We start from the raw sequence: 25,630 nt of genomic DNA, 5'->3' as shown, positions 1-25,630 counted from the left end.
TAGCTACCCTTCCTGACTAAATCACAAGTAGACAAATTCAAAAATCCTTATTGAAAAAAAATGTTTTAGCAACTGGGTTTGAACTCAGGGCCTTAAGCTAACTAGGCAGTCACACTTCCACTTGAGCCAATGCCCCCAGCCCATTTTGCTTTTGTTATTTTTCAGTTGGGGTCTTGAATTTATGCGTCCAGGGCTGGCCTCAGCTCACAATACTCCTATCTATGGCTTCCTGCATAGCTGGGATCACACTTGCTGCCACCATGCCCATCTGACTGGTTGAGATGGACATCTCACTAACTTTTTGCCCAGCTTGGCTTGGAACCACAATCCTGATCTCCATAAGTAGCTGGGATTACAGGGATTAAACCACCAAGCCTGATCTTCTAAGATGAATGCTTTGGTTGAAAAGAACAAGAATACTCAACTCTAAGTGTCTAAAAATAAGAAAACTTCCACATATAACAAAACTGGCAGGCATGGGTGATTTTAGGACAACTACAACATCAAAACCCCAAGCACTGCCATTCTCAAACTTGTCCTGGAGGTAACTGCTATTGCTATCATCATCCTCGAGTCTCAAAATAATTGCCGTTACTACAATCATTCCACTCTTGCATAATCATATCAAAGCTGGTCCTTAGTTTTTAACCACCACAGAGAAAAATCTTTCCCTGAAGTCCCTTCTACATGTTTCCTTACATATCTTGGATTAGGTCTGTACCAAAGACCTTGTCAAAGCCAAACACTGAGAAACACCTAAACCAGTCAGCATTCATTCCTCTAGGGCTGAGGCTACCTCTCCTGAGTACATACATGAGAGGAGGGGATAGTCACAGAACCTGGGGCACAACAGCCCCCAAGGCAAAAGGAGGCGAATAAGGAAGGCAGTCTGCCTGTCACATCTAAATGCATCAGTGGAAGAATAAATAGAAAAATTAATGTGGTAATGAAAGTGTAAATTACTAAAAGTTACATGCTATGTCATTTACAGACAATTTAAAAACATGCAAAAATTCTTTTTTAATATTAACACATGCAATGAGACTGTAACATAGGTCTGATTACATCCTGAGGAGTGGTTATCATCTCAGGAAAGGAAGGAGAGAATTGGCTGGTGGGAGAAGTACACATATTTAACTGCATCTACAGTATTTTATCTATTTTAAAAAGAGAAGGGTATCTAAAGAAATGTGACAAAACACTTAATATCTGTGGAAAAGGATAATGGAATGCAAGTATTTATCATTCTTCTAAGTGCTCTTCTATAAATGTGAGGCGCTATCACATAACCTATGTCAGCGGTTAGCCAAAATGTGGCTGTGGGAGTGGCAGCATCAGGACCACCTGGAAATTTGAAATGCAAATTATCACACCCCACCCTACCTATTAAGTCAATGGCTTTCCTAGTGTGCCTCAAAGCAAGCTGAAGTTTGAGATTCACTATTTATATAACAAGAAACTACCAAACGTTGTTAAAAATGATACTTTAGTCAACTGAATATTTTATGGTTATGTGAATAAATCAGGTTGGATTATGCATGGCATGCATAAGGCAAGAATTTTAGCAAATAATTAGTCTATAGACGTATTTAATTCTAAAGCTACATTAAGTTGGAGATTTGGCTTTTAATCCTAACATTTCAGGTTACAGGCGTGAGCCACTAGCACCCATCTAAGGTTTTCTTTCTTTTTTTTTTTTTTTTTAAGTACATCATTCATAAATTGAAGTATTCATTGCTAGTACAGGCTCAGCAGCTATGGAGACCCCTCCCAAACTGCAGGAGCTTAAGAAATAATCAAGTTTTTTTCTTTTTCTCATACAACTGCTCCAGGTCTAAGGGCAGCTCTCTGCAGTCATTTAGAAACTATCAGCCTTACGTGGCTGGGCATTAGTTCAACCAATGGGAGCAGACAAGGAAAGGAAGTCCTGGTTCAGAAATTCAGCAGCAAGGGAAGTAGAAGTCACACTTCTGGGTTCTCATGGTCCGTTCACAAGAGCTTAGTCACGCAGCCTAAATCAACTCGGAGGCTGGTAAATCATCTCAGCTGTAATTCATGGAGCCTGCCCAGCATTCCACATAGGGATCTCTTCCTATCCATAGCACAAAGAGTATCTTTGGGGTGGAGAAAGGAGTGGGAAAAATGTTACACAAGTCCATATAAAGACTCAGCCCTAACATGCCACTTACAGAACTCAAACATCTTAACCAAAATATTTTATTATGTCTGTTATGCCTCCCAAGTGCTGGGAATATGGGCATGTTCCACCCAGCTTTCCAGCATAATTTCTAGTTAAGAGTGGAGTTAATTTACAGTAACGGAATGTAGTCATTATGCTAATTATTATATTATTTTTGATGCATATATTTTGCTTTGGAAGCAAAGAAAAAAATAATGTTCACATAATGTTCTCCTGTATTTAGCAGTAATATCAGAACTAAATATTTAGTAAGGATAGTGTTTACAGTTTGGTATGGGAAGTGAGTAGGAGAAATCATGGAATTTGTTAAAAGTTCTGTTTCTTCACCTAGGTACAGGGTTACATGAGTGTACTTCGCTTCATGAAAATGTGGGTATTTTTCTGCAGGCACATTAGAGTTCAAAACTTAGCTTTAAACCCCTACATAGAACATATATATTTTAACTTTTAATTAGTAAACTCAGAATTTTTTTTAAAACCTGAAAACTTAATCCCCGAAGATGAAGTTTTTAACTTTTTAATTCTGAAATAAGTTGAGATTCAAAAGAAGTTATAAAAACACTTCAGAATTTCCATGTTCTCTTCATCCAGCTTTCCCCAATGACAGCACCGTACATAACGACAGGACATTTCAAAACCAGGAGACTGACACTGATACAATATTAACTGAACTACAGATCTTACTTAATTTCACCCATTTTTACATGTACTCTTAATACTGTAATAGAAAAATCTATTTTTAACAAGAAAAAAACTGTCCTTAGTAACCAAAAGATCTTGCTTAGTATAAAGCACATGATTATACTTAAAAGAAAGACTAACTAGATCCTAAAGTGAGAGGAATGAGGGTTCACCTCAGCAGCACATACACTAAAACTGGAATGATACAGAGAAGATTAAATAGACCTTGCAAAGGGTAACACGAAAATCCCTCAAGTGTTTTTTTTTTTCTCACCATTAAAAAAAAAAATGTGTGAGATAATGCTTAAGTTAATTCACTTAATTTATCCATTCCACAAAGTATACATTATTTCAAAACACAATCTTGTATACAAAGAAAGCACACAATTTTTATTTATTAGCAACAAAAAAAGAGGAACTACAGTTATTATTTTCCATAGGAAGTTCTTCTAAAAAGGCTTCCAAAAAACTTTAAAGTCTTTCTATTGTAGTTTTTATTGAATAAAATGCCAAGTTACATACAGGTTTTATCAAGTAAAATTAAAGTTTACATCGCTTTATACACTAATTGCTATCATTACAAATCATTCTACAGATACTGTATCAAGACAACTGCTTTTTATTCCATACAGAGGAACAGAAGTGTAGAAAATTTAAGATGAAAATACCCTTAAGACTACCTAATACTCTCATTTTATAGAGAAAGAATCTGAGACTCACAGAAGATGTGCAACATGACAGAAGTGAGATTTCAAGATCGCGGCATTTATCTGATTAGAATGAAGTCAGGTCTCTTTCTCCTACACCAGCATACATACATCGTTAAACTAGAACTCTGCTGGATCATCACTGAAGTAACCCACCTATAATGTACTACAAAGACTTTTTCTAAAGGGAAAAGGAACTGTCTTCTAATAATAGTTATTATTAAAAAAATTCGCTGTGAATGCTGTTATTTACTGAAGTGATTGCTTGATATAAGAAGAAATGTGACTGGTAAATACTAAATAATCCTATCTCCAACATGACGTTTCTGTTAAGTGGAAGGGCACATAACTCAGGATATACCTTGGTTACAATCCACTCACTTCCTTTTTAAAAAGAAAGAAAAGAAAAAGAAAAGGAACTTTAATCTACAATATATTTTAAAAAGAAAATTGAAGACCAAGTCAAAGAACCAAAAGTTAATACCTGCATTGCCATTCTCTCATATACATACACACAAATGATAATAATCATAGAAAAATAATACAAATAGCTTATCATAGTTTCAAAACTAGCTTTTTCAATGTTCCCAATTGGTATTCTGAAGGTCAATGTGGTAGAAATGCAAAGAAAAATCACTAAAACTCTCAACTGGAATAATGTAAATATACCATGCTTTAAGTAAACTTAACATGAAAATTTATTTGATCAGTTTCCTAATTTTATAAAGGAATTTTTTTTAAGATTTCACTATTGCATGTCTTCAAATAATGGTAAAATATCACTTTTATTTATATCTCGAATTACATAAACACAACTGTTATTTCTATCAGTGAATGGCTTCATCAGTCTTTAGCTTCATAAGAATGTTAGTCAGGTATCAATTTAGTTTCCTTCTGTGGTTCCATAACATTAGGAGCAGAAGAAATGAGAAGCAATGAGCCTATATGCCCAATGAAGAAATTTTAGTCAAGGAGTGAAAGATCTGTTAGAGTCTAACTTGGCGTATTAGTTATAAGTCTGTACAAGTCACCAAATCTCTGTCATATCACCACCTATGATGTGGTGCTATTAATTTCTGCTTTATTTTACAGTTAACTAAGAGAATCACATTTTTAAGTGGTAAAAGGCTTATGCTTTTTATTGTTTTCCTATTTTTATAATATGTAAATGCTACTTAAGTATAAATTATTAACAGTAATATAACTTGGGTTTCATCCTCATTTTTTTTTGTGTGTCCACCAATTGCATTACATTTGTCTAAAGCACCACAGACCAGCAATCAGAAACCTTTTATCTGGTTCATCCCAACACTGTCACTAGTTACCCTCTGCAAAACAAAGGAAGTAACACCTGAACTCACCTACCATTTTGTATTCTTACTTCTACAGGTATTTAATCTACTAAAGTCATATTCACAGTTCAAAATGCCAATGAAACTCTTTAAGTAAATGAGTGAATGAATAAATAAATCAGTAAATAACAAATAAGCAAGCACAGTTCAGGCCATCACTAATTTTGCCACTGAGAGACATTCATATGAAAACAGTAGATGCATGCTAATTGAGCCTAGGTATAATTCATGCTTGTCCCGTTTCACTAACTTAAAAAGTAGAAATATCAACACATCAAATCCATCTTTACTGCATTCTAACCATTTATGTACAAACCTACACTTTCACATTAAATGTCCAAACAACTACTTGCATTCTGCTTTTTAACCTTTCACTAGCAAGAATCTGAAACTATATTGTAAAAACCTACCTATAATTTTGCAACATCTGTTCTACTTGGAGATACAAAGAACATCTGAGATTAGCAAAAATGCACTGACTGGGATGCCTTTATCAGTCACTAAATATTGAAATGTCTTTTGAAGTTACCAAAATGTTTGATTTTACTTTCAGTAAATAGGCGTCAACCTCTTTCCACTCCAGATGCACATAAATCTACAATAACATACATCAAGAAGAGTAGTTGTCTACATTCTCAGAACTACTGCCATTGCCTCAACTCTTAATCACTTCGTCCATCTTTACTCTTCCTTTGTGTTTTCTTTCTCAGCACAGGATCATTATTACACACTCCTGATTCTGCACCAGCTCACCCACCACACATTCATGAATCACCAGCTAAAATGATCCTTCTGGAGTCTGGAGGTAGTGAGCAATGATCACACTATCTCCACAGCAATGTCTGTAACACTGACATTTTTTATGCTGCTGACAACACAGAAGCTACTTCTTCCCTACCAGGGCAGCTTTCTGCCCAATTAATTTTAGCTTTCCTTAGTTATTTTGAGCCATCAAAGTCCTCACTTTGTTGAATAAGGTGAGATGATACAGTTCTAACACTTAGCAGGCTCTTACAAAAACGTAATCCAAATGTCAAAGCTACTTAATTTTTTACTAGCAAACTACTAACCTAATTATCAATTACCAGTCCAATAACATCATTACCAAGTTTAATAATTTTTAATATATAAGAAAACTATGTAAATCCCTGAGCACCCATATTTCCTTTCCTTTTTAAAGCTATACTCCAAAACACAGAGCTGGTTTAGATTTTGATATATAGAAAGGAAGAATTAAGAAGGAAAAAATTAAGAAAATAATTAAGGCCAGAGCCAAGTACTGCAAGAAAGAAAAAGTAATAGTTTACTTCAATGAATCAGTTACATTTATGACATAAGTAACATTTATAGTATAAAAATGTAACACTAAATAATGTTCTAAATTGAAACCAGAACTGAGGAATTGGTGTATGCAGAAGTGGTAAAAGCACCAAATCATCCTTCATTAAATAGATAGTGGCTGAAGGTCAAGTCAACAGGAAGACCTGGACATGCCATTTGGAGACAGTAGTGAACAGCATAAGAATCAACTAAAGGAACAGAAAGGATTCCTGATCTCTAGGTACATTATGAAAGGAGACAGGGGATTTCTTCTCCCACCTAAGAAAATCCACAAAACCATTTGATAACTTATACATGAATATAGTTTAGTTACTGAAAATCAGCAATTATAAATTTTTAAAAATTCTGGTGAGTCAATAAAATCACATCATATATGGAAGAAAATCAAGGATTTTCACAAGCATTTGTACATTTGTAGGGTTTTAATCACAATATGCAAACATCTTAATTGTATTTTATGCCATTAGTTTTGGTTATTTGTAATTAATTTCAAGATATGGGGAAAGGCTACAAAACTTTTAATATTTTTTAGATCTTGCTATACACTTATACCTAAATTATTTTCTAGAGAAATTAAACTTGGTTGCACTGCCACCAACAGCATGATTAAAACACTCTCATTAACAGTACAGTGTTGTTGATTTTGGAATCAGTAACAGCACTTATTTTAAAATTTATATCATAAATTCCTGATGTCTGATTTTTATCAACTTGCATGAGTTTTTACATAACTTAGTCATAATTTCTTATTTTTTTTTAGTTCTGTTAGTGTCTTTACAATGTTTTTCCTGTCACTGTAGATGTTTTCATGTCAAGCAATGAAACATATTTTGCTGTTTCTTACATACTTCTAAATTTAAGCTTTTCTCTCCCTATTTAATCTATAACATATGTAACGAAAAATAACAACAGCCCTAAAGACCTAACACCACTGACACCCATTTTATTTTTAGGAAAAAGAAAACTTTCTGTGAGCACCTGTTGTGGTGATACATGTCTGTAATCATAACACCCTGGAGGCTGAGTGACAGGACTCTGAGCTAGAGGTGAGCCTGGGCTACATAGCAAGACCCTGTATCAAAAATTCAAGAGATAAGGATGTAGTTCATTGAGAGAATACCTGCCTAGCATGCACAAGTTCCTGGATTCTAGTACCTTCACCACAGGAAAAAAAAAAAAACTTTCACTGGAATATCCAAGACTTCTATAGTCATTGGCTAACCAAGAAACTTTATGTTTTAGCCTCAATAATAGCTTCAAGTACTTGTTTTTAGAGAAAAATCTTCATAGGAAAAGTTTTAGCAGTTGTATAAATATTTAGTGGATTCTCAGTATCTCTTTCAGTGATTTAATTTTAACATAGCTTTCTGATTTCCTTCTTCAGTTTTAAAATATTGATATGATTACTTTCTTCAAAATAAACTTTGTATTTTTCCCTGATTACATAAATGGAATCAGTCATTTTGAGAAAACTAGAATATTCTAATACAAAGACCTTAAAAAGAATATCCCAAACATTAAGTTATAAAGTGATATTCTAAACTAAAAATGTCCATAGAATAGAAAATATCACATGGTTTTATAATGTGTATATCATGTTTGTGTGTATAAGTTTATATAGATTGCTATTAAAATTATTTTATAATTATTTTTGTTATACTCTTACCAATCTCATTTTATAATGTAATGACAAATCGTGTATTATTCCACCTTATTGACAAGTTATATAAAACAACCTTTCCATCGCCCCTTTCATCAGGAGGCTATGTTCATCTTTTTAAACACAGTGCAATGTATACTTCTTCACATATAAACAGAATTATCATAATGATTCATCTTCAGTAGGGTGCATTGTAAGATAACCTACCTAGTGTTCACAGGCCTGCAAGCATGAAATTATGAATTGCTTTAGAGGAGAGTGAGAGAACAGAAAAAGAAGGGAAGGAAAAAGGGACAAAGGCAAGGAAAAGAAGGTATAAAGATAAAGATCACACATTTTCAGCTCTGAAGCTAAGAGGCATACCCAGCTTTTCAATTAGAGAAGATAAACAGTGAAACATGCTACCTAAGAAATAGTAAAAACAGTATGGGCCAGGGCTTTCACATTCCTTTTCCAATTCCAAGCACAATAAAAGGGCTGTTTCTCCAGTAAAGAAAAAAATGGAAAGGGGAAAACAAAAAGAAGTTTCTATACTATTTAGGTTCAGAACACCTGAGAACTCAATTACCTATGGATTGATCATTTAAATGATTTACTCCAAGTACTGATATAGGTTCTAGAAGAGTGTAACTATTAAGAATATAAGCAACATGCAGAATAATGATGGAACATTAACAATGAGTTAGGGCTGGCAGATTTGAAAGGGTCAAACAGTAAAACTACCAAGTTTGTGGTCTGCAGTCTCTGACAAGCTTAATTCTGACATTATAGCACAAAAGCAGGCATAGATAATACAGAAATGAATGAGGAAGCTATTTCAAGAATACTTAATTTACAAAAAGTTAGAATTGCTTAATTTATAAAAAAGTTAGCCTGTTGACTTCCAATTTAATCTACACCTCAAAAGGATCAATTCAGCAAGACAACTGTAGGGGAAACCACTATTTTAAAGTCAAATATTCAGAGTACATAACAGTGAACTTTTTCAAAGCCTAAGATTTGTGAAAGCATATCTGAAATGGCTTCCTTTTGCTTGTAGTTATTAAAGTAATAGCACAGTAGGATGTGTGCATTTATGACCTTCCTTTGCAATTTAGATTTTATCTCCTATACTGAATGAAAATAAATTTAAAACTTAAAGTGATGACTGAAAAGTCTTAGATAATTAGAAAGGATTAAAAATCATCCCTTTCATAGTTCACAGCAGCTCTGTAACAATATTTCTGGTCCTATGAAAGCATATAATCTTATTACATCACTACGATAAGGATACTTCCTACAACATTGTGATTCACTTTTCTCACCCCTAAAAACCTTTTCTGAATGGGATGAGTGATCTTCAAGAGCAGAGTATATTAAGGATAAAATTATGCCAGTGAGAAATGCTAATGCAGGGACTAGAATTAACTGATACTTCCCTCTTTCAGCAGCAAACTATCAAAAAATGAGTAATTAGAAAATACAATTATAAAACTAGGTAATTATTAAACCACCTACCAGTAACTTTTAGATGGTAAAAATAAGCACTACTTGAATGAGATTTTATCCTTGTATTTGCACAAACCTGTAACCATTACTAGCAAACTATAAAAATAAATACTTTTAACATTAAATTCTACTACATATCCAACGCTTATACCTGGGCAATCTAAAATCCTTATGTTCTGATAAAAGAATAGGAAAATAACATTTTACACTATGTGGTATGACAATAAATTATTGTGTTCTGTAACATTTTTTAACATTGTAGGTGACCTCCTAAGTAGTGTGTTAGAAATAATTTCAGTAGTCCTACTGTTATGTGAAACTTTACAAAATCAGTTGCGAATTGTTTCATACTTGTTGAACACGCTTCTGAATATTCCAGTAATTTTTTGCTAGTTTGAGAAAATATTTGGTCATTTTAGAAAAACCAGTTAGCAAATGGCCCGCCCACAAAACATACAGAATAAAAAGGAAATCAATAGTTTAGAATACTGATAGTTGGTATAATCTAAAATCCTAGTTACATAAATGAGTAGGAAATCTTGTTATGACAAGGACCTTGATACTTTATTCTCTTCAAAAATCACTCTACAGTCTAAATTTAAATTTTTTAAAAAAGCTCACCATGTGAATTTGACATTTTCAAACTTTATTATCAGTACAGTAGAAACAATACAAAGGTATATGGGACTAAATTTTCCAGAATACAGATTTTCATAATACCCTATTTTAAAACAAAACAACCCAGATAAAATGAATTGCTATTATTTATATACAAAGCTAACTTCAAAGATACATCTTTGATACATTACTCTCTTATCCTTTTGAAAATACTCCACATACACATTTACAAGTTAACTTGTTGACATTCCACAGTTCTAGCGCCACCCAATTTTTCCCCTATTTGGAAAACTAGAGGCTAAAAGTAATCAAAAGTAAACAATTTTAAAAAGACTATATCCACTTTATTAGCAACACTAACCAGCTGGAGGAAATACAAAGGTGGATCACATCTATGGGACTGAAGAATCTGTAACTTAAACAGTATCATTTGGGAAAAGGTACAAATGAAACTGAGCTCAAAAAATACTTTGGGGATTAGAAATAAGGGCAAAATAGTTTCTGCTGGGTATTGGGGGGGAGAGGGAGGGGGCGGAGTGGGTGGTAAGGGAGGGGGTGGGGGCAGGGGGGAGAAATGAACCAAGCCTTGTATGCACATATGAATAATAAAAGAAAAATGAAAAAAAAAAAACCACTAGACAGCACTGAGAATATTATAGTTCCTTCAGCCCAGATGTAATAAAAAAAAAAAAAAAAACTTTGGGGAAAATAAAACACTAGGGGGCAGCATCAAGCTGTTGAAACTTACACTGGACAATCAACTTGTAAACTTTTAACAGTGTGTGTGTATACATACACCATAATAGACAGACAGACAGAGGTTTGGGGAGCTCAAATCCCAGGGCTGGCATGCTAGGCAACTGTTATACCACTGAGCTGTACCTCCAGTCTTACAGTGAATTTTTAATGTGAATTACTATAATGAAAGATGGGTTAAGATTAAACTTCTGTAATAAAAGCAAAAAATTAGCTATTTTGACTATCTACATTTCGCTTCCATTTTCTGTCTTTTCCATCCAACTTGTGAATATTATTACTTCAAGATGTATTAGCAACAATGTCCTTCTGATACAAAACTCAATGGCATTTCCATTCTTGAGGCAGGCACTATGCAGATAAAGGCTGGCATTTTTATCTAAAGTACTTCCTTAGGTTAATGCTAAATTTTTGTTTCATTTAGCATTTTAGACTGGATTAAAGAGCTTGACAAACAAGCTTTGCACGTTCATGGACTGTGTCATGAATACTGTGTGACAAAAGCTGTGGAGTAAATACCCCTCAAGGAATTCAGTTTGGCAAAGAAAACAAAATATTCTTCTATAGTTATATAATAAAAAATGCAAGAAAAGTAGCAAAAGTTCTGTGGTTTATAGCATGAGTAACAGAACAAAAACAGCAAGATAACAGTGTCCCCTTGAAGACCTAGAAGAAACCATCAAACTTCATTCTGGAGCTAATCAAGTATGGGAGGAAATGAAAAAGAAATGTAGTGCTTCAACCACTAATGAAATAAACATATGTAGAAAAGATAAAACGAATTAGGTATCTGTAGCCCTTTAGTTTCTTATCTCATTTAATGGTGATAGCAAATTCAAGGTAGATTTTATGGTACTTCATGTTCACAGATAATCTAAAGCCATTTGCTCAAGGTAACCAAATTAGTTAATAGCTAACTATTTCAAACACAGCTATTTTCAAAACTAGGTTTTGCGCCTTTAATCTCACTCCAAAACCCTAAATTCTTTACAATACTGGTCAATAACAAGGGTGGAGGAGGGACAGGGAAAATAAAATATTGTTAAGGTAAATTTGCTTAAGTTAACAGCAGATGATCATCTCAATGGGAAAACTGGGTGGAAAGGACACACATCCTATAGAGCTGTGTCTCATGCTAAACATGAGACCTCCTCAAACTACTTCAAACCAGCTGCTCAAAAAAGCAGCAGCCAGGCACTGGTGACTCATGCCTGAAATCCTAGCCACTCAGGAGGCAGAGATCAGGAGGATGGCAGTTTGAAGACAGATTGGGTAAATGGTTCATGAAACCCTATCTCAAAAGAAAAAAAAAAAAAAAAGAACATCACAAAAAAGGCCTGGCAGAGTGGCTCAAGGTGTAGGCCAAGTTCAAGCCCCAACTGGGGGGAGGGAGGGGAGAAGCAGCCAGTGCAGGTGGCTTATATCTGTAATCCCAGCTACTTGGAAGGTTGAGATCAGGAGGACAGAAGTGGGGAAGGGGAGTTTGCAAGACCCCAATTCTCAATGGGAAAAGGCTGGGCATGGTGGCCTACACCTCTCATCTCAGTTATGGCAGGAAGCCTAAAAATAGGAGGGTTGCAGTGCAGACCTGTGTGGGAAGAGTGAGGCCCTACATACAAAATAACCAGAAAAAGTGCTGGAGGTTGTAGCTTAGCTCAGGTAATAGAATGCCTTGAAAGCAGAAGACCACAATTCAAACTGCAGTACTACCAAAAAATAAAATAAAGGGGGGGGGGCGGGGGAGTGACACATGCCTAAGATCCAGGCCAGTCTGTGCTACATGAGACCCTGACCAAAAAAAAAAAAAAAGTCCAACCTAAATAACCAAGTAGGAGAGGGGTAGGCAATTGTGTTAGCTTTTAAACTGTTAGTAGAATATAAACTGACAAACAGGAAGACCTCATACAGGCCTGAGTATCCCAATACAAAATACTAGATTTTGAATATCCCCAAATCTAAAATAATCTAAAATGCTCCACAATCTACAATGTTCTGGGGACTAACATGTCACAAATGTAACCATACCTGATCTCATGTTTGACAGGTCCCAATAAAAACGCAAGTGCAGGAAAAATAATGTATGAAATTACCTTCAGGATGTATATATAAACATACAGAGAAAATACAAATGATCTCATGTTCAGGCTGCTAGACCCCCCAAGAAATATATTACTGTGCAAATTTTCCAAAATCTGAAAAACTTCTGGTTTCTAGCATTTCGGATTAGGGATATTCAACCTGTACAGATTATATTATTGAAGTCAACCTAGAAGAAATTAGCACCAGTCAGTCTTGCACAGGGACTCTAACCAAGATCTGTTGACAGAATTCAGGTTTGTGAATTTATGTAGGGGAAAAAAATGTGTATTAATTTTAATAAACCAATGAAATTTAGTTACATGTCCAGTATCCCTAAATGCAGGCCAAGTTACAGTAATGTAAAATACATTAAAGATATTAAATTCCTTGGGCTGGTAGAGTGGCTCAAACTGTATAACCTATACCTAAGCAAACTCAAAGTCCTGAGTTCAAACCTCAATACCGCCAAAAATTCCTTTTAAGATTTTCAGTCCTAGCCAGAGACTTATGGCTGTAATCCTAGCTCCTCAGAAGGACTGCAGTTCGAAGCCAGCCGAGGCAAATAGTTTGGGAGGCTCTATCTTGAAAAATCCCATCAAAGAAAAAAAAAAAAAGGGGGCTTGGCAGAGTGACTCAAGATGTAGGCCGTAAGTTCAAACCCCAGTACCGAAAAAGAAAAAAATTGCTAGATATCAGCGATTAGACTAGAAACTATTTATACTTAATGCTTTAGCTGAAGCATGAATTATTTCATTATATTTAATATCTTCCTAACTACTTCAATGTAATTGGTTTGTTGTAATCCTGTGTAATTTGTAACATTTAAAGCCTATAGTCTGAGATTCACAACACAGAAGTGTTAAATGCTAGCCAGCACATCATTGTTTTGTTTTAGTCACACCATTTATCACTGATATTATGTAATTGTTTTTCCCTCGTGCTCTGTTCAATGCATGCAGGATGTGGGTTGTCTGGTCTGGATTCTTAAAGTCCAGAAAAAAATGACTCATACAAAGGTACTCAAATATTTGTAGAATAGGACGTCCTGACATGAAACACTTAACTTGCTTTAAGGCTTTCAATTGTATGATTGTAACTTAATAAATTCCAAACTCTGAACTCTGGCTTTCCCGATGCATTATGTGCTTTGTCTTACTTATATATACTTTACACATCCCAAAAGAACACACAAAATACAAACTTGTCACTAGCTAGTTGCACCCCAAGAACAACTCAGTTCCCAGGTTAGCCGGGAAGAAGTAAATGAAAGTAAAAGGGGAAAGGAGGCCGGCGGGCTGTGCCGCTCTTTCCTCTAGCTCTTGCTCCGCGCGGCTCTTCATCTCTGACCCAGGTGCGGGCCGGGAAGCCGTTCCCGCGCAGAGCGGGCGCCGGGCCCGCGCGCAGCTCCTCCACGTGCCCAGCGGCTGGGCCCGCCCGAGTGGACGCGCGCCCACGTGAGCGCTCCTCCTGACCGCAGGAACACCTCCAACGTCACGGCGCCAGGCCCCCTTCTCGGCGGAAGACCCCCACGGGAGGGGCAGGGCGTCCGGCGGCCGCCCCCCAGCCGCTCTCCACCCCCGGGGTTTCCGGGAACAAAGCCCGGCCGCCGAGCCACCCGGCTCCCCGCGCCCGCACAGCCCACCCGAATCCGGAGCCCACAGAACCCCAACAGCTCCAGGCTCCGTCCCCCGAGCCCGTCGGGCGTTGCGATGGGTCGGGGAGCGAACGCGCCCCGCGAGGCCTCCCGGAGGCCGGACGCCGCCGTCCGTTAGCCCCCACCACCGCCCCCGCCCCGTGCCGAGCCAATGACGCCCGGGCTCCATCCCGGGGTCCCCCTCGCCAGCCCCATTACAGACCAGAAAGGAGCACAGCAGAGACTCACTCGGGCGTGCGTCGCCAGTCCCCGAGGACCTGCCTACATATTCTCCCACCCTCGGGCCGCGGGGTCCCCATCTCGGCCGGGCGACAGCACCCCAGGAAGCCCGCGCGCAGCCTTCCCAACCGCCGCCGCCGCCCGCCCAGCGGTCACTGCTCCGCCGCGGCCCACACGCGCGGCTACCCCGACCTCCGCAGGAGGCCGATCGGGACGCCGGGGTCCCCGCTCGCGGGATGGACGCCGTCCGGCCGCCGCCGCCGCCGCCGCCCCGGCCCAGGGCAGCCCAGAGCGCACACGAGAAGCCGCAGCGCCCCACGCGCTGCCCACCGCGCGCCCGGCTCCAGCTCGCCGCCGCCGACTGCAGCAGCTGCTGCTGCGGGAACCCCTAGCGCCCGGGTCCCTCAGGGACCCAGTCCCGACTCCCCGATTCTAGTCTCCCGCTCTACCCCCACGCCGTCCCGGGACTCGCAGCCTCCGCCGCGCATGGGGCCGGTTCTGGGGGAGGGAATGTAAACAAATCGGGGTTTTATAGTTACCTCACACTCGAGTGCCGTGTGCATCTCCTCTCCGCTCGGTACCAAACCCCGGCTGCACCAAATCGTGTATTCACCAAAGCAGGCTGCGCTAACTGCGTCGCGGAGGCCTGCGCGTCAGACGCCCAGCTACGCCAGGGGCGTACAAGGCCCACTCAAGCCCCTGCGCAGCCGCACCCCGTCCGCCTATGGGTGCTACGCTGCGGGCGTACACGCACCACCCGTCCATTCACTTCGGGAACGCGGCATGCGTAGAGTTGCTACACTACTCGCGGGTTCCATACGGAGGGGCAAAGCGATAGGAACTGAAAGTCTACGCAAATTGCGGAGGACTGCGGCTCCGCGCTAGTTTTGTTCCAAGAAAAGACGCCGCGGGGGAGTTGGGGCGGCTTCTAACGCATGCGTGGAGCGCCCTTTACCATTCACTCGCTTTTCCTCCGGGCGTTGCACATCCGTTGCTGAGGCCTTGGGCAGGCGGATGAGAGATGGAAGTTCTCGGGGCAAACGCTTTCGCCAACAGGCTTCGGAGTGATAAATTAGGGTGTTTATCAGTACAAGCTACGTTAATTTAACTGCTCCCCACACCCCGTTAAAGTAATCGTTTTTCAATCTCAGAGCAACTATGAATTTATTTAGTGCAAAGAGCAAAGTGGCTTGCATAGCTCCCTCCACCCCATCCCCATGTAAAGTGCATTTACTGAAAGCCTTTCAAAACTAAAGGGAAAAGTTGAATCTTCGCAGCACATCATGTAATTCTCAGGCTTTAGGCACCTTTCAGGGGTCTTCTCACCACCTCCTAACTCCTTAACAGATCGTTTTAACACCCAAGGACAGAAACTCCTGACTAGCCAAGCAACTCCACGGACCCATGCCTACATTGTACTTATTCTTGTTCACACCATACCTGCCATCTACATGGTCTCCTCCCCTCTTTTAAGCAACTAACAAACCATAATTCTCTTAAAAGGTGGCTCTAGAAACTTTGCCTTTGCTTCATTACTCTGCTTCCTGGCTTTTAGCCCGCACATTGAAGCTTATTTGTATTCTGTTGGGGTGCCTGTGTTTCCCTGTTCAAATAGAATCTACTGAATAGTGAAAGTGAATTCTGGGGGTGCCTTATTGATGTCTAGCAGAGAGCATATAACCATGACCAATAGTAATTGCAAGCTTTGTGTTCAGTGCTTCAAAAGTGTTTTACGTGTCTATTAATTTAATGCCCATAACACAGTGAAATAGGACTTACCCAGTAAATGGAGGCACAAGAATTACCTAAGATTTCAGAGCAGGCAGCAAGAAGTGCTGGTATCCAAACCCACTCAGTACAGCTATAGAGTTATGCTGTCCTGCATATAGTACCTTCATGAAAGGTGGCTTTGTGCGTCTACAAAGAAAATCTTCTAGGTACTTAATAAATGCCTGAGTGCCAGGACATTAAGCTTCTCCTATCTCCTTTTTTTCTTGTTTGAGGAAGCTAATCCATGACCTTACTACGGCTAGCAAAGGAAGTCTTGAGGTGTACAGAAAAGAAGTCAGTTCTGAGGCCCAGTTTCAAGTTTCACCCTTACTATTAACTGTGGGAGACAGTGGCCCTCAGATTCATGGATAAATAGACAGAATTAAGGATCATTCTAGACTTAAGTCTTTACAGTTCATAAAATTATTATAGTATATCTTTGGGTCCAAAGCATAAAAAGCATCCAAATTTTAAGTACTCATTTTAAGGCTCATAATTATTTAATTGAATATAATTTAATTACCTTTAAGATATGCATATCTTTCAAATAACGAATTTCTTATATTGCATTCCTTATCCTTTAAGGTATCTACACTGCCTTTTAGTTATATATTTGCAAGGCTAATGTTCACCTGGTACACACAGGTACAGCTACACCCTTTGATCGAATATTGAAATACTTCCATCAAGTTGGCCCATACCTACAGGTCTGAGTGGGATTCCTCCATGCTCCCCACCTCAGTCATTTCAACATTTTAGGAATCAAAATAATGCCTGGCTAAGATGGAGACCTTGGGACTCAGATCTTACTAGTGACTCCTAATTGGTTGATGCCAATTGTTTCTTAATTTTCCTAATATTTTAAATATCATCCTTTCACAAAACTGCATGGTAATCTACTTTAAAAATAAAGACCATGTCTCTACTACTTTTATAAAAGTAGTTGGGTGCAAGCACTTATATACATTCAAGTATAGGCATATTGATTTTTGCATGGCTTAGGAAAAATAACTACAAACTTTCTACTAGAATAAAAACAACTTGCAGGCCTATACAAAATCATTTCCTGTGCTTAATAATATAAAGCAAAATTATCACTACAGTGAATGAATTTTATTTTATTTTTTTAACCAGTTTACAAATAACTTCAGGGTAACAAATTTCTAATATGTTAGAATCATAAAAGTTTCTTGACAGTGTAAAACTTAATTTTTTTCAGCTCATTACGAAGCTCATTTGAACTACGAGGACTGTATAATGATTTCTAGGGCCTGGGGGGAAGAGGGCATATTGAATTATGTATAAATGGTTTACCTTTCATAGTTTTGCTTACACTGCTTCAGTCATGGTATTATTTCACATAACTAAAATTTTAAATGTGACCACTCGATATTTGTGAGTCATGATATAACAAATTCAATGACTTTTTTGTCTTTTTATGGATAAGAAAAGAACCTACTTATTATCTTAGATAGTGCAAATAGTTCTTAAGATTCTATCTTGGAAATACCCAACACAAAAAAAGTGCTGGTGGAGTGGCTCAAGTGGTAGAGCACCTGCATAGCAAGCAGGAAGCCCCTAAGTTCAAACCCCAGTAGCACCTAAAAAAAAAAACAAAAAAAAAAAACCTGTGCCAGAACAGGAAGTAAGAATCATACTCACTCATACCTTAATCTGTAACTGTAACTGAGGAATAAACCTGGCTTTCCCAATTGAGGAGGAAATTGTTACTGTCCACAAAAAAGTTAAGACTCTTTAATGAAATCTATAAAGAACATGACCGATATGTAGGAAATTATACCTTTTAAACTCAACTGTTCCTTCATGAGTCAAGATCAGTAATAACCAAAGATAAAGAAATGTCCTTAAATTCATCTTGAGTTAAAATTTGATTTTCACATGACCAAAACAGTTTGTATCAGACAAGGTTATGACTAGAGAGACCATTAGTCGATAGTATAAAGAAGACTAAATTATACTAATCAATCAATGGAATGGGGATTGAAGGATATAAGTACTGGAATAAGTGTTAAAAATTGAGAAAGCTGTCAGGAATATGTAAATAGTTTTCAACCTAGGCTTCAAAAATAGTAACTATTCACTTTTAAAAACTGTATATTTCAGCCTTGGTATTGGAAACTCCAACCCTAGATCTGAAGCTAAAGATATGCCCATTTCTGTCTTTTGAAATCTGCGACACTGTGTAACATCTAACAAGGCAAGACCCACTGTTAGGATGAGGAGTAGGGCCTCCAGAGCAGTCTCTTTTGGATTCCTTTAGGGACTAACTCCACTATCTAATTTTTGTTTGTTTGCAGAATCTTAAGACTTGCTATTCCTAAAATTAAGATAAACAGGGGCTGGGGATGTAGCTCGGTGATAGAGGATTTGCCTAGCATGCATAGGGCTTGGGTTCAATCCCCAGCATCACGAAGGGAAAAGGAAAGAGGTAAGTGGGCCTTGAGTGGTCCATGGAAATTCTCACTAGAGAAGCACATTTGTCCTTCTACCTGTTTCGAAAGAGTAAAGTGTGGTTCAGAAAAGGCCATCCTCTTCCAAGGAGCCCACCACTTTAAGATAGCAAGCAGAGATAAACAAACCCAAACCCTGCTGAGCATCAAATTTGACTGCTGTGTTTGTCATGTGAAATCACGCTGAACTGGTAGACTTATGCAATAAAACTAAATTTCATGCTGTCTGCAGAGATAAAAAATAGAATGGAGAAATGAAACAACACAAAAATTTAACCAACTCCCCCACCCAGAGAACAAAAATGAACGTCTTCATGATTTGTCTAGACTAACTAGACCCCTTGTCTCAAGCCATGGCAATGTAAACAAAGGCTTTTTAGCATGAGGCATCTCTAAGGCAAGAGCCTCTAAAACAGAGGAGATTCTTCAAGCCGCCTCTGATTCACTGGCAAATTCTTTAGTAAATAAAAATGAGACCTGGCTCAAGAGAAAGAGGAAGACCTATCCAGAACAATAAACAAAAGTAAAAAAGCTCGGAGTGAAACCCAGACTAACAGGCAGGGCACATGTTCACCTACATAATGTTGGGAAGCTTTCTTACCACCACCCTACTCTGAATATGCTTACAATCCCTGGAAATCCATGTTTAGCCCTTCACTCCTAGGCCTTGAAACCTAAGGGACTGACCCTGAGAGAAATTACTGTCACTTTATTATTTACCAGAGTGTATTTTTTCTGGTCTTTTTTTTTTTTTTCTTTTTTTGAGAGGAAGTTCAAAGAAAAGAGAAAACATGGTTATTTAGATTCCTAAAGATAGTGACCTGCAAAGGGAAAAAAGAAGAACTATAGACAAGTTACCAACCTCTCACACTTGCTCCCAGCCAGCCTGTTCACTCACAGAATGCTAAGGTGAGGAAAAATAGTAGGCTTGGTAGGCTGCCACTTATACCAACTGTGGGGATCTGGATACCAGCAGGCAGGCATTTTAGATTATTTGGAATTCCAACACCACAGCAGAAGTCAACCTTCTAAAACTCCACTCTTAGTCCAAAGGAATTACAAAAAAGCAGCGTAAATAGTCACACTAATGTTGCAAAAGTATTTAAGATAGCTACATCTCAATTTAAGGAAAATTGTCAACCTAGAAATGAATTAGCACTAAGTTACCATGTAATTATTTTTTAAAGAAAGGTTTGTTAAACTAGTTGAAATGAATAAATCCATTTTTAAAGTTCATTTTAAAATGTCATCACATGAGAACAAGTTTCAAATCTTGCCTGGGGCTTCCAAGAAGCAAAGGAGACACATTTCACAACTAACATTTATGGGAACAATCAAGTGCATCTTTCAAAATCAAGACACACTTGTTTTATCTTAGCAACTATTGTCTACCTTTGTTTATTAAAATATTTGACAGGAAGAATGTAGCAAAATTCTAAATATTAGGGAAGTAAATAAATGAACTGTCAAAACAAGGGTGGCAATTGCAGGGATTTCTACAAACACTCAAATCATATTTTTAATAAAATAACTCACTTTTTCCAATCTTCACAGAGTCCTGTAAACCACCATTTCTTTCCAGCACACATCTTTGGAGAAGTTTCAGGAACTTTCTAAATGCCTAGAGGGAATGCTTCTGGTAATGCCCAACAGTTAGCGCTTGGCTTGCTCAGATGATATCACCTACAGCTTCTGACGGTTTCATCACAACCAAGTTTCATTGTAATTACAACCACAGTTGCTTTCTCTAAGCAGCTATGTTTCAGAGTTGGTCTTCCCACCCTAAACATATAAAGTTGTAATTTAAAATTTGTCAGGCACCATTTCAATGTCAGAAGTATGATAACTTCTTTAATTACTACACCAATCCTATGAAGTGGATATTATGTTGCCCATTTAAAAAATACTGAGGTGGTGGCTTGAGGGGTGGTGTGTGGGGATGGGGGGTTATTGAGGTGGTTACATAGTATATGGCAGAGTCAGGATCCCAGTCCAGGCAGTCTGGCTCTGCTCATACCCCTTGTACTACGAGCAAGACCATGTGACTCTCCCTATTTTGGGGAGGATAGCCACACTACTTTCTTTGAAATATTGGTAATTAAAAAAAAAAAAAAAAGAGGGCTGGCAGAGTGGCTCAAGTGGTAGAGTTTAACCCCCAGTACTGGACCCTGAGGGGGAAGGGAGAAAAGAAAAGTCAAAGGAGGCATAAATTGGTGGCTTCCTGGTCTATAAATGATGTAGGTTAATTCTAAATGCAATGTTAAACGAAATGAAGAATAGAATAAAAACAAAATCATAGATATGTTGTGAACATTTGTTCTTTTTTTTTCTTCATTATCTTTCAGTTTGACTAACTTAAATTAATGCTAAAGTTGATGTTTATTCCAGTCTTTAAAATTAGAATGTTAATTATCCAATCTGGTTATACATTCAGTTGAAAGCATTCCCCCTTTCACGGTGATTTGATCTAGTTGTTCAAGAATTTATAACAGCAAAATTATATTAAAAATTAAGCAGAATCAGTGTCAATGACTTCAATCGTAGCAGTGTAAATGTGAGCAACTAATGTGCAAATCAATGAAGAAGTGTGAGGTGCAGATTTAAAGTGAAATTCATTTAGAAGATTAGGTACATTTCAGTCCTTAGATTCATATGCGCCTGCATCCAGTGCAAGTACCTTGGAAAAAGAGACAAGTATTAAGGGATAAGTAATCTTCAAGCAAAAGTTTATGCTTCTACTATCTGCAAGCCACCATGTTAAGGAACTGAAATACCAGGGTGAACAAAATGAGGTTAAATCTTTCAATAGTTTATAGTCTGGTGGGAGAGGTAATTAAAGAGGTAAATACAGAAGAGTGGCCAAGTGCTATGTTACTAGGTGTGGGCCAAAAACTCGGAATATACTTGGGCTTCCTAAAGAAGTGACCTTTGACATGTGACTTATGGATGAATAGGAGGAGAGAGCCAGGTAAAGGGGTGTGTGGTGGAGACAGACAATCCAAGCAGGTGTATGACATGAGGGAAAGTACCGTTTTTAGTTTAGGGAATTGAAACACATAGTGTTGTGTGTTTTCGGCATGGAGGATTAGGAGACATGAGACAGGACTGTTAAGGAGGGCCTTTGTATACAGTATTAAGGACTCTGAATCCCACCCTGAGGGCATTAAGAGCCTCTGAGGAATTTTAAGCAGGCAGGTGGCATGATCTCAGCAAGACAGGAAGGAATATGTTCAGTGTGTAAGGCAGAATGGAGTCTTTTCCCTCTCCCCAAAGATGGCCCCATCCTAATCGGTAGGACTTGTGAATATGTTAAGTTACATGTTTAAGAGGGATAAAGTCTGGAGATGGATTAAGGGTCCAACTTAACCACATGGGTCCCTAAAAGTGAGAGAAGAAGGGAGAGAAGGCAGAGGGAACTAAGCAAAGGCAGAGGAAGAATGGTCAAATTAACGTTGAAGAAAGGAAGCTACATACAAATGAGATGTGAGCAGCCTCTAGAAGCTAGAAAAGACAGGAACCAGATTTCTTCTGAGAGCCCCCAGAAGAAAGGCAGCCTTGTGGACACCTGGGTTTTGGCTGAATGAGTCCTGTGTCAGGCCTCGGACCCACAGAAGTTTTAAGCCACCAAATTTATGGTAACAAGTTAGAAAACCAAGGTTGGGAAACTGCCATAATAATAACCCAAAGAGAGAAGTGAGATGTGTCAAGGAGATGGAATTCAATTGAGTATCAGCTCTATTTACTTTCTACCTGTGGCTTTTACCTCATCATTCAGCTTCATTTTCAGTTTTGGTAGATGAGCAGTACACCAGAGGTAACGGGGGGCTGGCCATGGTAGAAACTAGAAACATTGAAGGGTAGGGGAGTTAATATTTAGTGGATACAAAGTTTGTTTGGAATGATGAAAAATAACGAAAGTTAAAAAAAAGAACCCTAATAAATATAAGTTAAACAAATATACCTAGCATCTATAAGGTTCAAGGAATTAGACTATATAATAGCACATAAATGATGATAGGGTTTGGTTTTGTTTTGATGCTGGGGATGGAGCCCAGGCCTCACTCAAGCTAAGTATGAGCTCTACCAGTGAGCCCCAGCCTGAAAAGACTTTTCAATCAAGAATTTCAAGTGTAGAACAGTAGCTTTGTAGCTGGATTGATGCTAGATAAGAAAAATTAGGCAGCTACATGAGCCAGAATGAAGTTGTTATTCCTCTGCCTGGCACTCTTTTTTTTTAAATAAAGTAGTTAGATTTGTCATGGGTGAGGCCACTGGGCACACCTTAAATGTAATGCAAATGTGATTTTAAAATTAACTGGCTTGTACTGGAGGCATGGTTCAAATGGCAGAGTACTTGCCTAGCATTCTCAAAATCCGAAATTCAAACCTGAGTACTGCCAAAAATAAAATAAAATAACATGAACAAAATAAAATTAAAAAAAAAAAAATCACTAAAATTAGTTGGCTCCATTCCAAAACAGATCCACCCTCTCTGGAGGAAAGTTGAAAATAACTAATTTACATTTAACCTAACTAAACTTTCAGGTATGTTTAGAAGCAAAGCTCTAACACTACTACTTATGTCTCCTTTTATTTGAATTTTTATGAATTTGTAGCACTCCACATTCATCTAAAAGCAAAGCACATCTTTTAATTATTTGCTGCATGTGTACAATACAAAAGATAGTAGTCAACAACGTTAAATAGCAAGTTTAGTGGCTGATAATCAGATACTCTCAATTAACCAGGTAATGGCACAGTGCTGAGGGGAAGAGAGGAAGTAACAGCTAACACAAAATTGCTATAACAAGTTCTGACAGCCTCTTATTTATCAGAAACATATAACTCATTTGTGGGCTAGCCATGGTTAAATGATCTTACAGTTTTGAATTAGGAAGGTAAAATTATAGATCATTGGCCAGTTAAGGATGGATAAAAAGCCAGGTGTGGTGACTCACACCTGTAATCCTTGCTATAAGGGAAGCAGAGATCTGGAGGATAGTGGTTCAAGGCTAGCCTGGGAAAAAACTTTGAGACCCCCCCCCCCGCCCCAATCTTAACCAATAAAAGCTGGGTATGGTGGTTATGTGCCTGTCATCCCGGCTAGAAGCATAAATAGGAGGGTGGGAGTCCAGACCATCTTGGGCGTAAATGAGAGACACCATTTGTAAAATAAGTAAAACAAAAAGAGCTAGGGGTGGGGAGGTGAGGTGAGGATCGCATGGTTCAAGTGGTAGAGCATGTGCCTGGCAAGAACAAGGCCCTGAGTTCAAACTGCCAAAAAACCAAACCAAACCAAAACAAGACAAAACAAATAAACTGAAAAGATAGGTAAGAAGGTAACTTGAGAAAGTCAGGTTCAAAGTTCCAGTTTCTTCCCCTTTTTCATCTCCCTCGTCCACCTCCAGCCTACTGTAGCTTGGCACTTCTTTCAAGCCATCAGTAATAAGCTAGTTACTGTACAAAGCGGTTTGTCCATTAGTAATTAGTAGAAGACATGGTAAAGCTGAACAACACTTGGCTGACTGGAATGTGTAAGTGTAATATTATTTAATAACTAACTACATTCTATGGTGCACAGACAGATCATGTGGTTAAAAGCACTGAATCAACCCAACAGAGAATCATGTACAATCCATCATCTGCTCTGTGAGTTTAAGTGACTTTGTTCCAGGCCACTGTATGTTTTCTCAGCTCTATTGTGTCTCCCTAAAAATAATTTACTATTCCCTTGTTCCCATTCCCCCTCTCCCCAGGGACTGGGGTTTGAACTCAGGGTTTTGTGCTTACAAAGCAGGCACTCTACCACTTATATCATACCTTCAGTCCACTATGCTCTGGGTATTTTGGAGATGGAGTATTAAGAACTATTTGCTTAGGCTGGCCTTGAACAGAGGTCCTCCCAATCTCAGCCTCCCAAGTAGCTAGGATTACAGGCATGAGCCACTGGTGCCTGGCTTTGTTTTGTTGTTTTAAGGAGACAAAGTCTTACTATCTTGCCCTGGATTGCCTAGAACTTCAGGGTTCAAGGGATCCTCTTGCCTCAGCCTTAAGTAGCTGTGACTACAGGCATGCACCACTATGCCAGCTTCTCATTACACATCTCAGTACACCCATATCACTCCCCTAGTTAAAGTTATTATCATTTATTGTTTAGAACTGGTTGACTCTTAAGCAAGCCCACCTCCATTCCATTCTCTACCATAAAAGTCAGATGCATCAGTAACTTAGTTATTCTCGTGCATAAAATTTCACTAATTCTTTACACTTTCTGGATATAACTTCTGACAATGTTTACATTATATTCAGATTTGCATTATATTTCTACTGGATGCTGCAAATGTAGAACTCTACGGTCCAGACATAATGAGTTACTATGCTTTCTCAAATGTCATGCTCATCCTTACATAAAATGCCTCCTTTCCTCTGCACCCTTCCCCCTTCCTTCATCTCTTACCTGTCCTTAAAGATTGTATTTATATATTGCTCTGAGCTTCCCTTCCCAGACCAATTTCTGGGTTAGGCGCCCTTATGAACTGTCACATACAATTCCCTTCATGCACATAGTTTGCACTGTGCTGCACCTTGTGGTTTGTCTGCCCCCTCCCTGACCCATGATGTGTTTAACACTCAC

The 25,630-nt window shown here is 38.4% G+C and overlaps 1 protein-coding gene and 1 non-coding gene across 5 annotated transcripts in view; one reads left to right on the top strand and one right to left on the bottom strand.

Moving 5' to 3' along the window:
* Positions 1–25,630, bottom strand: part of Slc39a10 (solute carrier family 39 member 10) — a 119,151-nt gene that overhangs the window by 46,166 nt on the left and 47,355 nt on the right. Inside the window, exon 1 of one of the 4 annotated variants that reach the window (XM_074071310.1) lies at positions 15,295–15,610. The exons of 2 other annotated variants lie outside the window; for them this stretch is intronic. The gene's annotated coding sequence lies outside the window, so the exon portion shown is untranslated. Of the gene's footprint in view, positions 1–14,764; positions 14,900–15,294; positions 15,611–25,630 lie in introns of those variants that run through there. One more of the 4 variants, XM_074071314.1, reaches the window with a different exon arrangement.
* Positions 3,049–3,151, top strand: LOC141422879 (U6 spliceosomal RNA). The gene has a single exon (XR_012447582.1). It is a non-coding gene; the product is annotated as a U6 spliceosomal RNA (small nuclear RNA).

The sequence above is a fragment of the Castor canadensis genome, chromosome 4, assembly GCF_047511655.1.
Source record: "Castor canadensis chromosome 4, mCasCan1.hap1v2, whole genome shotgun sequence".
Classification (NCBI taxonomy): domain Eukaryota; kingdom Metazoa; phylum Chordata; class Mammalia; order Rodentia; family Castoridae; genus Castor; species Castor canadensis.
Note: the sequence above shows the minus strand (reverse complement) of the source record. Positions and strands in the feature narration are given on the sequence as shown.